Source organism: Aotus nancymaae, unplaced genomic scaffold, assembly GCF_030222135.1.
Source record: "Aotus nancymaae isolate 86718 unplaced genomic scaffold, 86718_ANA_hifiasm-v0.15.2.pri h1tg000010l, whole genome shotgun sequence".
Classification (NCBI taxonomy): Eukaryota; Metazoa; Chordata; class Mammalia; order Primates; family Aotidae; genus Aotus; species Aotus nancymaae.
Window position 1 is genome coordinate 14,868,159 of NW_026988421.1, and position 16,088 is coordinate 14,884,246.

The following is a 16,088-nucleotide window of genomic DNA, read 5'->3' on the forward strand; positions in this document are numbered from 1 at the left end:
ACATCTAGATGAGGGAATGTTCAGCAACTATTTAAAAAAAAGTAGATGTACATCCACGCTAAACCAAAAGGGGTCTATAGTGTATTAAGTGAAATGGCAAGGTACAGGACAGTGAAAAATACTGTCCTACTCGTATAGAGTTTAGAAGGACAGATGGTAGACAGTTATTGATGATAGAGATAGATGATTGACAAGGAGAGAGGGATGATACAGATGTATCATAGATGTAAGTAGATATAGTTAGACAGGTATAGATAGATGATTGATGGTTGATAAACAGGTCATAGCTAGATGTAGATAGATCAATTGATAGAGATACATAGATGATACAGGTAGACAGATGCTAGGTAGATATAGAGAGGTAGATTAGGTATGAATAGCTATAAATGATAGATGACAGATAATCGATGCAGATATGAATAGGTAGATTAATAGATGATAGATGATACATTTCTATAGATAGGTAATTGATAATAAATAGATGATAGCTAGAAAGATAATAGACATGAATATTCTCTGGATATAGTTTTACATAGTTTTTACTCGATCCATATATTATTTGTACCCACTGTTTTTAGAGAATAAAAAGTAAAGGAAGGACAAGCTGTGCAACTTCTGGAAACCCGCGCAGATTCTGAGCCTTGCTCTTTGGAGGAAAGAGGCTGACACAGCCCTGGCTCAGAGTGCTCCCAGAGCTGGAGTTCCCTACTGCAGCCAGCAAAGCCCTGCACGGCCTAAGCAGCATGAGTGGCTGCCCCCACCAGCACCTCCTGCAGGATTAATCGCTGCAATTTAGGGAAGAGGCACCTTAGGGGCACCTGCTGTGCACTGTGTTGCATAGGAGGGTTTTAAAATAACTCCTCTCCCTGTGGTTGGCAACACAAGGGTGAGTCATTTCCGTGAGGGCCTTCCCAGCCCAAGGGGAGGCTGGGTCAGCATTTCTAAGAATGAATCCCACCCTGCAGATGATACTCTCAGAAGGCTCATGATAGTAACAGCTGTCAGTTACTGGGTGCTCACCATGCTCCAAGCCCGGGGATAGATGGGCTCTGTGCACATGATCTCATTCAGTCCTCACAGCAACTCTGAGATCAAATTAATTTCATTTTGCAATTGAGGAGACTGAGGCTCAGAGAGAGCAAATGACTGATGCAAAGTCACACAGCCAGGGTGGAACTCAAATTCTGTTTTCTGATGCCAGGGCCCATTTAGACATCCTCCTCTGCTCTCAGGCCTATGGGGAGAAAGTCTCCTGGCTTCTGAGCAGGAAAGCTCGCAGGTACACCCACACTCCACGTCCCCACCACACTTCCCTCCATCCACACTTGGGGCCATGTTCTGAGAACAGCCCAAGTCAGCATAATGCGGCATGAGTTTGTCTTCAAAAGATAATTAGATTAACTCCCTTGCCTTAAGGAAAAGAACAGCAGATTAAAAAAGAAATATGACAAGCCAGGACTGCTCCCTTGAGACTCACACTTCCCTCATTTCAGTCCCTCATTCCAGACATGAAACCAATTAAAGTAGTTGCAACATATACAGTTAACACCAAGTGACAAAAGCCTACCTAAGTGTTGTAAAGATCTCATTTACCCACAGGCTGTGTCCGGAGAAACCTAGCTGGCCTGGTATCCCACAACTTAGGAAGCTCTGACTTCTGGGGGTGCCCAGCTGCCCTCCTCAGACCCCCCTCCAGCTGTTACCCTCTGTGCCTCTTCTGTCTTCAGTCTGGTGACAGCAGATAAGGGGAGGTGGTGGGGGCAGGGCCTGAATTTCTGACCCCTGGCGGGGTGGCTGGCTCAGGAAAATCTTTTGGTCCCTAGTCCCTGTCTGGTTCTAGATCTTGACCTCTCAGACTCCTGCCCACAACCTAGACAACCTGTTGGGGAGAGAGCACTGGGCTTGACGGTCCTCACCTTGAGGTCTCCCACAGAATGGCAGAGGCAGTTTCCTTTGCCTCAGCACACTGGGACGAGGGCATCTCCCTTTGAAGTGAGCAAACCAAGAAACTGAGCTTTTGGAAAGCAACTTCAAAATCTAGGACCCAAAGTGAGAAGAAAATATAAACCAGCCAATAAGAAAAACATGGCTCCTGGGATGCATTGTTCTGGTCTGTTTACTTGCCTTCCAGGCAATGGAAAATGAATCCCCAGCCCTGTTGGTCAGGAAGGACCAATATCAGAATAGGAGAGCAGCCACGTTCTGACATAAACCTCGTTTGTTTTCCTTCTCCCAAAACATTTCTGTCACTGGAGGATGCTTCAAGTGCTCAGATGGTGTCACCAAGCTTGGGAGCATTTTCAAGTCCACAGAGCACCTTCACGGGCAGTCATATTCTCCCTGGACACCTCTACTGGCAAGTGGGGAGCTGGTTGATGATCCCCATTCCAGGATGTGTCTGACCAGTGGCAGAGGGGACCCTGCAGCCCAGCAGTCCTTCCCCCAGCCCCCTTCCTCTGTGGCATGACCTCCCCTCCAGCTGCCTGTCTTCTTTCCTGGCATCTTCTCACTCATGCCAGAATTGCAAATTGTTTAAATCTACTATCCACTTCTGCAGAGCACACCTGTACAGTCTACTCTATTTTTCTATTCTACTGAGTTTTTCAAGGCAGTTTGTACAGGGTATTACATGTTCTTTGAATAACTTCTGCTATCATTCAGACAATAGCCAACTTCAGGTGCATATCCTGGGGCTGCCAGAGATCTCACTGTGTGCTGTTCACTTGCTCCGGGGCCTCAGCCGTGGTGGATCACCAAAGGGAGCAGATGGGTGCGGTGGTGGTTTCCTCACTGGACACTTAAATGGTTCAAAGTTGCAAACCCAGGTATGGAGGCCAGGGCAATGACTGGGGTTGCCAGTACTGGCCCTGGTGGAGCCAATGACTTCCAGGTGCTGGGTGAACAGGGAGCCCCTACATCTGGTTGCACTTCACCTGCAGAACTAGCACGAAGCCAGCAAAGCCTAGATTTCTCAGACACTGTCTGGTGCCTCCAGATCTGTTCACAGGCCCCTGCTCTCTCCCAACCCATCGCCCCCCATACAGTCCTTTTCTGTTTGGGTCCCTGCTTGGTCTCTATCTCTTCACATCTGGAGTCAAAGACTTGTTTCCAGAGGGCCCTCTCCTTTCATCAGTGGTTCCTCTTCTAAGCATGACGATTACATTAGGTCTTCAGGGCAGCCTATGAGGCAGGTGCTGCAGTCTCCATTTTGCCAATGAGGAAACAGAGGTTAAGTAATTTGGCAAAGTCCTATGAATCAGAGGGGACCATGGGGTTTAAATCCAGGCAGCCTGATTCAAGGGTCTACTTTGCAACCTCTATGTCATCCTGTGACAGCCTGAAGAGGTTTCCTGCAAATTGCATCATTTTCAAAGCCACAAAAGGAAAAAATCTTTAGGGAAATGTGAGGTGTGACATTGATCAGCCCCTAGAATGGTGAATAACCAATGCACGTGTTTGGATTTCTTCTTAATTTGGAATTTACCGAGAGTGAAACAGAACTTCCTTAGGTGGTCATTTCATTGGCAGCAGTTTAAAAGTCTGACTCCAGACTTGGCCTGTGAGTCTCATACACAGTTCCACTGCCCAAAGGTGAAAAGTAAACAACAGTCACTCCCAGGCAGGACTCCAGCAGTCAAGTGCACGTGGTTCCTTTGCAGAGGAGGGCTACACTGAGGGAGCAGCAGATCCCAGGAGCGTAGAGAGAATCCCACAGTTGCCTTGTTAAGATCAGGATACCTATGACCTCCCCAGTCACCAGCCTCAGGTTTCATCATTCAGGTTGACTTGTTCCTCTCCCTCCCTGCCTGCATCTGATTGGCCAGCAAGCCTCTGACCTCCCTTCTGTCCCTGAACCTCCACCATGGGCTCTCCCCTGCGACAGTATCTGGCCTTTCCTCTCCACACTGATCTTCTCAAACTCCACTGTCACCAGGCCCTCAAGGCCTCCCAGGTTCTCTATTTTCACTCCTACTTTCCCCTTGCACCCAAATAAGCAGGTCTCCTCACCACCTTCTCCACTGCCCCATCCATCCACCTCCCACACTCACCGACCCAGCCCTCGGCTCCTCTGGGAAGCCTTCCAAGCCACTCCAGTTGACAATGAATTTTCCATCTTTGGGATGCCCAGCTTTCATGGCCCACCTCACTGGCTCCTATGCTCCCATGTGACCTGGCAGGTCTGTGACCATGAGCCTCTCCTCCCCAGCAAGGCTGGAAACGTAACTGGTGGATGGTGTCCAGGTTCTTGGTGCTTTGAACAAAGAATTGGACAAAACACACAGAGCAAGGAAAGAATGAAGCAATAAAAGCAGAGATTTATAGAAAATGAAAACACACTCCACAGGGTGAGAATAGGCCTGAACAAGCAGCTCAAGGGCCCAGTTACAGAATTTCTGGAGTTTAAATACCCTCTGGAGGTTTCCTACTGGTTTCTTGGTGTACACCCTATGTAAGTGAAGTCATGGCATATGCAATCAGTCTGATTGGTTGCAAAAAGCGACCAATCAGAGGCTAAAGTGAAGTTACAAAGTTATAATCTTATGTAAATGAAGACTTGACCTGTAACCAACCTGATTGGTTGTGGGAGGGGACCAATCAGAGGTACTGTCAATTTTTTATCTGCCATGCAGAAAAAGAGCAGGGTTGCAAAGGTAGTAGCCCCTGGTCCTTTTGTTACTTGAATGTGGAAAGTGGGAGTTTTCCTTTTGATTTATTTCTAGGAAGTCAGCCTGAATCGGCTTTAGATTCTCTGCCCTCCAGACCCTATTCCCCTGCCTCAGAGACACCCCCAGAAAGAAAGGACAGACTTCTCTGTGTGTTCCCAGTACACAAACTCTGAAGACACAGATTCTGGAGATGAAGTGGCTTGACTTCTCTGAGCCTCAGTTTCCCCCATTTTGTCAAATGTAGTAAGTAATAGAACCTGCCTCAGGGAGTTGCTGTGAAGTTACTGTGTTGGTAACAGCTGCTATTGTAAAGAAGATAACAACAAAAACTAACAGTAAAACTGAAGGTGACCTAACAATGGTGTCACTAACAGTAAAATTGAAGGTGATGCTGGGACCCAGGAGGACACTTAGGGCATTAGTAGGAGGGCATTTAGGGCCTTTTCATTTTTTGAGACCGGGTCTCACTCTGTCTTCCAGGCTGGAGTGCAGTGACACTACCTTTGCTCACTGCAATCCCCGCCTCCCAGGCTCAAGTGATCCTCCTGCCTCAGCCTCCTCAGTATCTGGGACTACAGGGGCATGCCACACATGCAGTTAATTTTTGTATGTTTTGTAGAGATGGGGTTTTACCATGTTGATCAGACTGGTCTTGAACTCCTGGGCTCATGCAATCCACCCACCTCGGCCTCCCAAAGTGATGGGATTACAGGTGTGAGCTACTGTGCCTGGCTACTGACTTAATCTTGAAAGAATAGATGAACTGGGTTTTCCCCAGTCTCATTCCTTCCTCCATTAGCAAGTTCACTGGAGGCCTATCATAAATTGGATGCTATCTTTGGGAAACAGAGAAATATGATTCCTACCCTTGTGGAAGTTTATGCACTTTTGGTCCTTCCCTCTGTTCAGACCTTGAAGAATTCAGACTTTTCAGGGAATAGAGAAAGCCTCTCACTCTAGGGAGGCCATTCCATCTGATCTGCTTCTGGGACATACAGCAGAGTCTGTGACATCCCAAAAGACATCTGGTTCTTCTAATACACAATAACAATCTTGTGGGAGTAAGATTCTCCTGAGTTACAATGCCTCATGTACCCTCGTTTATTGATTTTGTTAGGAAAGGCTGAAGTCTTCAAAAGATTGCCAACTGCCTGCTATCATCTACTAAATTCTTGCAAGACAGGCTTTAGTAACTTATAACGCCTCAGCATGTTTACCCAGCCAGTTAAATGACATTGTTTCAGCATTTGGTAGAGAAGAGCCATTTCTGCATCTACTCACATCCTGTCACTTAATTGTCATTGTATAGGAGTTCATTAACATTCCCTTAATTTGCTATGAAGAGTTAAAAGGCTTTCAGATCTAGTCAAATTCAAAACCAGTTTATTTGCCTTTTATGATGATGGAAATGATGTGCACTGTAAACAACCTTATGTTCAACACTCAGCAATATTAATTTCACTTGACTTCATGACTTAAGGTCAAATGCGTTAATCAAAGCTGCTGTCATTAACACAGTTTCCTTTTCTATTAAGCGATTATGATCACTTACTATTAATGAGTCATGAAGTTTTAATAAATTTTTGCTAGTGTGAAATTACAAAACAGTAATTATGACACATACTGTATGGATGGCTTGTTCCACGATGTAAATTTGGCCCAGTGTTGGTAAAATACAAAAGAACTGCAAATAATTAATTAGTTCCTGCCATGGCACCAAAATAAGCCTTCACCATGCAAGCAAATGAATGAAAAATGAAGAGCCTCTTGTTGTTATTAGTTAACTGTTAGGCAGTGAGACCTGGGCACTCAAAAAGGCCTGATCCCTTAAAAATGACATTTTGACTTAAGCCAGAGGAGAAATATCTGCAAGAATTCTTTCGGGTTGAAGTCAGTTTTTCTGGCATGGGGTTGATTGTATGACAGCATGGGGCAGGAGGAGGATTTTGAAATAAAATTAAATGTTGATGCAGATGGGTTGATGGGAATGGTACCAAAGAATTAGTGTCTCAAGGCTGAGAGCGCTCCTGTGAGCCCAGGAGAGAAACGGAGGCTTCAAGGATTTACCACCTACACTGAGCGTTCACTGCAGAACACACAATAGTCCCCAGAGGATTGTGTTAAAATGAAGATTCCTGGGCACTTCCCCCAGAAATGTTGGTCCAGTGAGTCTGGATTAGGGCCTAGGTGTCTGCACATACTTAGGACAATTCTGATACAGGTCGTCTCTGGCCCACTCTTTGAGAAATAATAATCTAGAAGTCCTAAACCATAATTCTGCAATGCTATATAGGAGTCAGAATTCTTACTGCAAACACTAATGTACCAGGCCCCATATTAAGCACAAGATTGTAAATTTTCTACATTGTTTACAATCGAGTAAGATAGGGATGATATGTATACAAATAACAAATAAATCATCATCGAAGATTTTCCGAACATTTGCTTGCAGTGTCCCACACACAGAGCTGAGTATTTTATATGTACAATCAGATTTGACCTCACCACAAACCCCATTTTTCAAATGTGGAAACTGAGTCACAGAGACATGACATAACTTGGCCAAGGTCACACAGCCAGCAAGTGTCAATGCCAAGCTGAGAAGTGGGCTCTATTAGGCAGGCAGTAGGCAGCGACTGGACATGTTTAGATAGGGGAGAAACACAACCAGAAGGCTTAGGAACGTTTCCTGGGACTGCACTATGAAGCAGGGACTGGGGTGGATGCAGGTGAGCCCCCTGGGTAGCAGTTTCAGTTGTCCAGAGCAGTGGTTTACAGACTGCTCCCCGGAGCCTCGGAGGCACTGGGGTGTGTCCCAGGGTCGGTGCCGAGGTGGGGGTTTAAGTAGAGTTCCTTATCCTTTTGCTGTCCCCTTGACACCCCCATTCACATTTTATATCTGCTGTTGGAGAATGGTATCATGACAAAATGTCTGAAAACCCCTGGCTTAGGGCAAGCAAGGAAAGGGGCAGAAGGTGGAAGTGCAGGCCCAGAGATGCTTCCATGATGGGACAGGTGGGGGCCATGAGACTGAGTTGGAAGTTGACCCCGGGTTGTTTAACCTGCTGGCACAGGGCTTGGTGAGACAGTACATCTGGAAGTCAAGAGACAAGTCCGGAGTTCGGGGGTAGAAGATTTGATATTTATTTTGGAGTCACCTGTGGCCAGGAAATTTATTCTAGGAGGAACATAGCCAGGCAGTTTCTGAGTGAGGCTGAGAAGGACCCAAGTGCCTGCTCTGTTCTGGGTACTGTGCCAGGGACAGTAAACACCTATTACTAGCCCGACAAAGTCTGCACTCCTAGGGTGGCTGCTGTGCCCACCTGGCAGAGAAGGCTTACTGAGTTGCAGCAGAGAAGGTTGCACCATCAACACAGCAGCTACCCTCACTGAGCACCCACATGTGCCAAGCACTTGAAATATCATCTTATTTACTCCTCAGGACAGTCCAGGAGGAAGACACGGTTATTTCCTCCATTTTAAAGATGAGACTAATAAACGTATCTCATGTGGGTGAGATTCCAAAGCTTGTGTTCTTTTCTCTCCACCTGTGATGACATTGATTAGACGAGAATCTATCTTAAGAATTGAACAACAAAAGACAGGGCAGCTTCCGTTATACGACGTAACCCAGACAGATGGGACCTGCCAGTTATGCTAATTCACAACTATGCAGCTGAGCCTTGCAAACACTTTTCAAAGCCAGCTCCAGCTTGGGGTCACCCCTCCTGCAAGGAGAGGCAGTTTGTCTAAATACAAAAATAGATTAAAAGGGTTCAAGAAGCAGAACTCCCACTCAAGGTGGTCAAAGTAAGAGGGAAAGGATACAAAAGGTATCAGAAACTGAGTAAGGCATTTCCTATTGCCTATCAAACACCTTATCATACCGAATAGGTTACCCAGGAAAGGTTTCTTTCCCTTAACCATTGTACTTGTCAATGGGAAGCCATGAGTCTCCCAAGAGTTTTCTGTCATTCCTCACTAACCAGTCTCAGACCTCACAACCAGGACCACAGTGCCCCTGCCCTATGGTGCTCCATCTGAAGTCTTGTCCTGGTTTGCCAAGATCAGTGTGAGAGCCAAGCCACAGTGGCAAATGCTACTGTCTATGTTCTTGACACATAGGGTCATCACCCTTATTCTTAGCAAGACTAGTGTCATCTAGCCTTTACTTTATTTTTTATCCATCTTTACCTAGGCAGGAGGCAAAAACTGACTTGAAGACAAGGTAAGGCCAATGTGAAAACAAAAATAAGGTTTCAGTAATCTGTAAATAGCTCTAAGGAAACATGTTTCCAAAGAGAGAGAGAGAAGCTGAGATGGCCCATTGCCCAGATTCCAGAGTAGGACTGCCTGTGATGTGGGAATCACCCCTTTCTGGCCACGAGAAAGCTTGGCTCAAGTATGTAACAACTCACCCCCTAGGGACTATCGTAGAATAGCCACTGGTTTTACTTTAGATGGTGAAAACAAGAATGAGTATCTCATTTTTGTTGCGCACTAACCGTGTACCAAGAACTCTGCTCAGTGCTTCTGGGTACATCTCCTCTGAGGCAAGATGCACCAGCAGGGCCCAGGTAGATCCACATTTCTCAGAATGAGAAGCCTGCACAGGTCTCAATATCACAGTCTCCGTTGGGTTTGTCAGTCCTGGAAGTCTCCAGGGCTCCAGGACACAACATTAACAGTGATTCTTTCCAGATGGCAGGACCATGGGCAATTTCTCTCTACTTTTTCATAAATTTTAAATGTTCAATATGGAACAATTAGTTTACACATGAAAAGCACATCAAACTCTACTTTTTAAAAGGGTGCCAATCTATCAATTTGTCAGCTATACTAAGGACAACCAAGGAGAGTAAGGCTTTGCTACCAACGGGAACCACTGAACAACTACTAAGAAAAGGGCCCCAGGTCTTCCAGCGTACCTGGAACGGCTCAGGAGTTGCCATGTTCTCTTTCAGCTACTTTCCTATTCCATCTATCAGTCTATTGTCTTATTTATTTAGTTAATTCTTGCTTGGTTCCGGTATTAGCCTGTTTTCACACTGCTATTAAGAACTTCCTGAGACTGAGTAATTTATGATGAAAAGAAGTTTAATTGACTCACAGTTCCACATGGCTGGGAGGCCTCAGGAAACTTACAATCATGATGGAAAGCGAAGGGGAACCAGGCACAGTCTTCACACGTCAGAGCAGGAGAGAGAGCGAGTGAGGAAGGAAGTGCCACACTTTTAAACCATCAGATCAGATCTCATGAGAAGTCACTCACTATTGTGAGATCAGCATAGGGGACACAGCCCCCACGATCCAATCACCTTCTACCAGGTCCTTCCCTTGACACATGGAGATTACAGTTTGAAAAGAGACTTGCGTGGGACACAGAGCCAAACCGTATCAGTTCCAGAAAGGATACTGACAGCTTCCATACAATTTAGTCAGATAAAAACTTGAAGTAGATGAGAAACAAGAGGTAAAGTGAAACAGCATGTGGACCGAGCACAAGGGCCACACAAGACCTGATCACTTTCAGCTGGGCCATAAACATGGCTGCAGCTGACAACAGTAAAGAAAGGAACACTAAAGTTACAGTGATGGAGAGCACTCCGGAGATCAAGAGAAAGCTTCTTAGCAGGGGCACGACTATTCCTGGGACTATGATGGGAAAGTATTTGTTGCAGATTACCTGATAAAAATGACACTCAGTAACATAAGAATGATCAATGTCCTCAACAACATCCCTACTCTAACTCAGCCATGCTTCTCAAGGGGATTTTCTTACAGAAACAGACCAAAGGCATCACCCCAACACACTGTTCAAGGAAGGAAATTCTAATGGGCCATGCAATTGGGTCCAAGACCTTTATTCACTAACGGTCTGAATTAATGCAGATTTTTAGGGTATCTTGAGCAATTGTGCCCCAGGAATTATGCAAACGTTTATTTTAAATTTTATATTCAATATCTTTTAAATATCATACATATTTCAAATTATATCCTAAATATAATCAAATTGCCTCCATTCAAATGTGCTGTATAATAAATTCTAACATTTTGGAAGCTACTAAATTCATGAATCATGCAACTGGGTTGATGTGTTCTTTTGTGGCCCTGACAATGAAACCCTTACCATATGGTTAAATTGAAGAGTTTTCTGAGATGCCCAGGTACACTATGGAAGAGAGAAATATTTCCAAGTGTACCCTCTTATCTATGTGAATTGTGGCATTCTTAACCCACATGAACAAAACCTAATGTAGTTACAAATTAGATGGGAAGGTGGATGTCAGAATGTGCTGTCTCCTTAACTCTCAATTTCAGTTTTGGAGTCATTAAAACAACCTCTTTGACTAGGAAGACATGATAACTAAATGCCATGTGGTTCTTGGATCCTGAAACCAAAAAGGAACATTAATGGAAATACTAGTAAAATCTAAATAACAGTTTAGTTAATTGTATTATAATAATATTAATGCCAGATTTGAAAGTGTACCAGTTATAGAAGATGTCAACATTGAAAGAACTGGGTAAAGAATATACTTCTCTTTAAATATCTTTGCAAATCTAAAATTATTTCAAAATAAAAAGACTTTTAAAAATTTAAACAATCTCAGTGTTTTCATGTGTTAACTTTGTAAAAGCATATTATACATTCGAGTTACCAATATGGTTATATATTACAATGCCATGTGACTCTGTTTTATATTGATGATCCATATAAGATTTCATCTGAAGAAAGGATTCTGTGGTATAAATTTTTTAAATTGTCTTTCCCCCTTACCAATAATTTAGTCCACAAGACATTAGAGGGAATTGAGCCAGGAAGGTGAGCTTGCCAGTGTGGTGGGGGAGCCTGGGTAGTGAAGGACATGGGCAGCATGCCAAATGCCAACCAGAGTAAGGAGGACATCCACACAGGGAAGCAGCTTTGTGCATGGAGTCGGGTCCAAGGCGGGAAGAAAGGCTCACCAGTGCAGAACGTCGGAACCTGAAAGGAGAAAGGAGAGCTTCCACAAGCAGAGGTGGCTCAGAATGGAGAGTCAGTGCTCAACAGGGTTGAGCAAGACATCCATGCAGGCAGGCAGGATGCGGGTGCAGCCTGGTGTGGGGAGGCAGAGGCCAAACAGAGCAAGGAGAGCTTCTGTGTAAGGGTGCAGCCAGCATGGGGAGTCAGAGCTTATGCAGGGTGACCAGGGTCACCCCAGTGGAGGACTTTTGTATGGCAGGTACCATGGCAAGGGTGCCAAGGCTTGAGGGCAGTTGGAGAGAAGGCCATGTTCAGGATAGGGGTACAGTAGGCTTCAGTGATGGGAGACTGGCTGCCTACAAGTTACTGGTCAAATAAGTTGATATACTAAGAATAATAAGAGTCAAGTTTCTTATTGTCAGAGAATTACTAATGAACAGAGGGAGAAAATTAGAAGGAAATTTGTGGCACTGCATCGAAATTGGAAGTCTCACTGTAAACTCTTGGTTTTCAGCATACAGATATTGAAATAAATAGAAGTGTAAATATGCATGTGTCTGTATTATGCAGACATATAATACCTTCCTCCATCCATGAGAAGGCTGGGAACAGCTATGTCCCAACAGCCGTGAATATACCTAGTGGCCAGACCTTGGTTTTGGAACACCCATCCTCCATTCAAAGAAACCAAGGATCCCTGGAGAAATAGCCAATTCTAGAGCTGAAAATGCGAGGAGCCTGGAATATTTTGTCATGTCAAAAGTAAGGAAATACTCAAAGAATGATGGGAAAGTGTCAAATGAAAGGGTAACCACTTATCACATCTGGGAAAATTCGGATATCAAAATATATAAATAGAAATAAAATAGGAAACTATGGGCCAATACTGATATAACTACAGGAATAAATTCAAAGTTTGATAAGGAATGAGTATTTCCATAGTCTCAGGAATTTCACCATAAATTCATACTTTTTAATTACAAGCAAGAGTCAAGAGAGTAACCTTATTGTAGAGAAGCTTGACAGATACCTTAATCTAGTGATTAAATTTAACATCATTAGAAGTAGGAGATGTCAACATTGGGTGTCACCTGACTGGAGGCTGAGGAAGAACTCATTGTCACTTCTGTCACATTCCCACTGAAGATGTATCATCTAAATCTAATCATAAGGAAATATCAAACAAACCCAAATTAAGATATATTCCACAAAATATCTGACCTGTAATTTTCAGAAGCTCCATGGTCATAAAAGTTTCAGAAAGACTAAAGGAAAAGACACTAAAAAGAGGACAACAAAATGCAACACGTGTTCCCGAACTGAATCTTTCTGCATAAAAGACATTACTGGAACAGTTCACAAAATGTGAATGAGGCCTGAGGATTAGATGGTAGGAATTTAGCAACACCAACTTTCTTATCTTGTTGGTTATATTGTCATAATGTGGAACAATGTCCTGACACGTAGGAGATACCCACAGATGGTATCCAGGGGTGATGGAGTATTCATGTCAGCAACTTAACTCTTCAGGACCAAAACAATGTATTTGCCAAACTTTTCAGTAGGCTTGAAATTGGTTTAAAGTTATTAAGGTAGCATAACAGAAAAGATACGTGTCAAGGCCCCAAACCTACAAAAGGAGGTCACCCAATCTCTACCTAGAGATGACCATCTGAGTGGACATATTGCAGAATGAAGAATAAATTAGAGCATACCCCAAAAGATCTTCTCTTACAGACATATAGAGATTGATGAGTTTCATGTCATAGAGCATAATTATGATAATTTTATCTGAGAACATTTTTGTAGTAAGAGAACTATACACCCACCTTATCCATAGGAACACACCACTGAAAGTCTGATGGAGTACAAGGCTGATGGTTCCACCTACACCAGCTACATGCCAAAACTGATGCCAAGAGGACTGAATGAGGTGAACTGCTGAAGTGGTGTATTGACTATAACGTGATTATTAATGAGTTTTGATTCTGGCAATAATAGGAGGTCCAGTTGTTTATGAGATTAATTAGATGAGATCATCTGAATCCATTAATCCAAGTAAGTGCTGAGCATGGCAAATGGTAAGGAGAACATGAACACCATTGTCATAACTATCATCTTCATTATGCTTATCATGATTACTGTTACTGGCCATTCCCCGCTAGTAACAGCAAACTATCTCCATGGCATATGTTTTCACTCTTCATCACAGGTGGGCATACTCCAAGCTCATTCAAAAGTAGCATGCAATCACCAAGAAACAAGTTAACAATTGTTTCCTCAATTTTCAAAATTATTAACTGATCAGCCCCGCAAGGCTTTGTGCTGAGACAGTGATTTACGCGGGGTTATCCCAGTGCACGCATCAGTAACTGGGGGACTACATTAAGTTCACACACGTTGGCCTATAATTGGTTCCAGCCAGAGAGTCAAAGGCAAAGGAAAGATCTGTGAAAACAGCAATCTAATAGTGCTTCTAGTTTATTTCTCCATCTGCAACTCCTGTAAAACACTGACCTAAGAAATTCAGGCTAGCTGTGCACTGAGGATAAGACAGAGAGTCTTAAATGGCACACCTAATAAACTAATTTGTTTGTAACTGGGAAAAGAACAAAATGGTAACTCAATATCTATGCCAGCAAAATAATAAACTAGGTACCTTAACCAATTTTCTCACTGAAAATAACTAAAAATGCTGGCAGAAAGGATGAACACCTTCTGAAGTGCATTGATGAGCTGCCAAGAAAATAATAAACACTAAGGAAAAAAGCGAAGTGAGGGTATGAACCCAAGAATTAGGCAGAAAATGGACCAGCTTTCACTCTGGGGGCATTTGCCGAACCAGGAATATTGAGCTTAGACTTTCACAGCCTCACAAGGCACCAGAGACAAAATTCAAGGTCCACCTGGGAAAAGAAAGTCAAATAAGAAACCTTAACTAATAAGGTTCCACAAGCAGGATTTTCAGAGTAGCACGGATTAGATGTAAGCTCACTACCTCCTTACCACCAATGGGACTACCAGAAATGTTACTACTCTTGAACCTCAAAATGGAGGAAAAGTGGAAAACAGTCCCTGAGAACTGATACCTATAGGCTGGCCCTCACTAGGATTTGCAGCCTAAATTTTTATGACTTGGGAGTCTGAAAATCCTGAAACCAACAATTTAAGCGGTCCTAAAGTAGTAGTGATCTCAGGCATCCAGCAGAAGCTAAATTAAATCCTCTCTGAAGAAACCCACCTTCATCTCACAGATAAAGAATTGCCACACACACAAAGTTCCAAAGAAAATGAGCAAGTCTTGCTCAGTGCATAGGGAAATAAAGGGCCATAAATAAGGATCCGCAAAGGCAAAAATCAGTAACCATGATTTCAGATCCTGAAATGATCAGCCACAGAACATAAAATCATTGTTCGTAGAAGTTAAAGATAAACTTGAATATAAGCAGAGACAAAGAAACCAACACAAATATAAAACTTCGTAAATATGAAAACTATAAACTAATAAAGCTGAAGAGAGGGGTAGTGAAGAAATTATCCCACTTGCAGTTCAGAGATGACAAAGGTTTGGAATACACAAATGAAACATGAAGAAACAGGAAATGTGGATTTAAAAGTTTAACATAAGTCTAAAGTAATGGTGCTCAACCGGGGGCAACTTTGCCTTCCAGCGGACATTTGGCAATGTCTAGAGACATTTTTGGTTGTCACAACTGGCAGGGGTGGTGGGTGTGTGCTACCAGCATCCAGTGAATAGAGGCCAGGAATGTTGCTAAACTTTCTACAATGTTTGGATAGGTCTGCACAAACACAAATGATGTCAATAGTGCTGAGGTTGAAAAACTGGGATCCACATGGAGTTCTGGTATCAGTGTATAGTGAAAATAGATCAAAAAGTATTATCAGAAGAGGTTAAAAAATCAACTGCAATGAATTATCTCCCAATATATATATATATACACACACACATTAAAAAACTTTTATACATCAAAAGGAAAGAGCAAATATTTTAAGAGCCAGAGTACATTAGGGGGTCATTATATCATTCCATATTCTTTAAAACTTTCTGTATTAAGAAGTTAAATTTTTTTTATAAACCAGCCAAATAACAAAGACAGATAAAAAATGGAGAGTTAACTTTTCAACAGCAAAAATGAAAATTAAAATACAATAGGATGATATTGTCAATGTACTCAGAGAAAGATTACTGTCAACTAGAATTTTATACCTAGTGAAAATATATTTCAAGATTGAGGAAAAAAGCACTTTCAGACAAACAAAAATGGAGTTTTCGACTATAAGCCTTTAATAAAGGAAATTTTGAAGGATATACTTAAGGAAGAAGGTAAGAGATTCCACATAGGTCTGAGATCCAAAAAGAAATAGAGGGAAAATTGTGATTATTCAAAATGACAATAATAATAATAATGCCCTAAGGGTTAAATTGTCACTAA